Source organism: Echinops telfairi, unplaced genomic scaffold (assembly GCF_000313985.2).
Source record: "Echinops telfairi isolate 266 unplaced genomic scaffold, ASM31398v2 ScPeMD7_7467;HRSCAF=8505_0, whole genome shotgun sequence".
Taxonomy (NCBI): domain Eukaryota; kingdom Metazoa; phylum Chordata; class Mammalia; order Afrosoricida; family Tenrecidae; genus Echinops; species Echinops telfairi.
Window position 1 is genome coordinate 13,084,873 of NW_022111367.1, and position 2,038 is coordinate 13,086,910.

The window sequence follows — 2,038 nt, forward strand, 5'->3', positions numbered from 1 at the left end:
TTTTAGCAGCATATAGTAGAGGAAACATATGCATATCCCATAATCCTTGAATTCTACTCGAAATGTATTTATGCAAAATTATAATGATATGTATGTTCATTAAAACATATGTACAAAAATTGATCACAAAATTATTCAAGAAAGGCCAACTTTGGAAACCTACTCAAATACTCATCAGTAGAAGAATGAAATGTTTTTATAATCACTGTTTTTTTTTGTTTTGTTTTGTTTTTATTTGTTCAGCAATTTGTACAAACAAATTACAAACAGTTGTAATATCGGTGACTCAAAAGAAGTGAGGGGGACAAAAGAAATAATCTGGTATAATTTAATGTATGGCAAGTTTCTTAAAGAGAAATGTGAATCTACTGTGTTAAAAGTCAGGTTAGCAGTTGTCAACTAAGGCTTGATCACAGGAGGGGAGCAGTGTGGGCATGTAGGAAGCTGGGTATGCAGTTGTGCTCAATTTGTAAAATTCACCACATTATCTGATAGCTATTTGTATACTTTTTTATATAAATATTAGATTTCAACTAAAAAGTTCAAGAAAAAAACCAAATATAATTGGGAATCAATATAATAAACTGTTCCACTTCCAGCAGCCGCCAGAAATCCCCCACTCATGCAGGCGCATATCTTCCATCATTGTAAGACATCATGACTGGCCCTGCATTATACATCTGTTTCCTTCAGGAAATAATCAGCTTCTCTTCCAAGGACACAGTGTTTTATTCATTTTGTATTCTACAGAATACCTAGAACATGGCCTGGCATTCAGTAACTGAAGAATGGTATTGATTATTGAAAAGTAATTATGCCAGTGTCATAAAAACAGAAAGGGTGGTAGAGACCAAGGTGGTGGGCAAGAGATATTTTAATACTCTTGTTCATAATTTTATGACATTGGACTACAATATTTCAACGGATTCTCTTGTTTCTTTGTTTTGAGAGTTTGTTTTGTTTGGGCCCTACATTTAACTTCTAAGTTCTAGCTAAGGCACTGTTTACTAGAATTATCTGATTACCAGAGAGATTAGTTAGCCTTTGCAGCTTAGCTCATAAATCACAACTTTCTACAAGTGGGAGATTTTCAAATAAGAGGCAAACTTAATTGCTTAGTCACCCTATTGTCTACTTGGTTCTGTTTTAAAATTCAACAACACTTCCATTCACAGGCATATGAACATATTGATTTTCTTTGAAATGAACATTATATCTTAATGACCAAAAGTAATAAATACTATACTAAATGACATTTAAGACAAGTCAAATATTTCAAAAGATCATAAATCATTATGTTCTCTCAGGCAAAATGCATTGCTATTTTACTACTAGAGAATAATTTGAAATCATTTAATCAAGAAAGAAACTAAATACTTATGGTAGTTACACAATCTGGTGTCAATTTAGGACTTGATAGGATTGAGAAGGAAGGGGTGGAGTCTAGTCTGTCATTCATTGTATAGCCAATGAGGCCTCTGTGTGGGAAAGACCTCCTGAGAATTCAGGGAATTCCTGGTATTTCTTCCTTGGAGGTGGGAGATATTTTCTCTCCCTGCTCACTCCCTTGGTGACACTCTACTGACAAGGCTGACTTTCTGTGAGACATCCCTGAGGAGAAGCCACATGGACTTACCTGATGCAGCCCTAAGAACTGGAGAAGCCACGTGGAGACGCCTGCCAGTGCTGAGATGCTTCCACCACCACTGGATCCAGAAGATTTTTACCCACTGGCCTGTGATTGTCCTGCCTTAGGCATCATTGCCTGTGGTTCATGAGTCTGAAGAGGACTTTATAGATTGGTATGGACATATGGGCTAATATCAGACTTATGAGTTTGGACTTGACCAGGTTGGGATGCTTCCTTAATGTACAATTACCCTTTATATAAAACTCTGTCAATACACATATGAGTTTCTATGGATTTGTTGCTCTTGTCTACCAAGACTAACACAGTATTGTTGTTGTTGTTGTTGTTTGCCATCGAGTCAGTTCCAACGCAGAGCGATTCTATGTACAACAGAATGAAAAGCTGCTT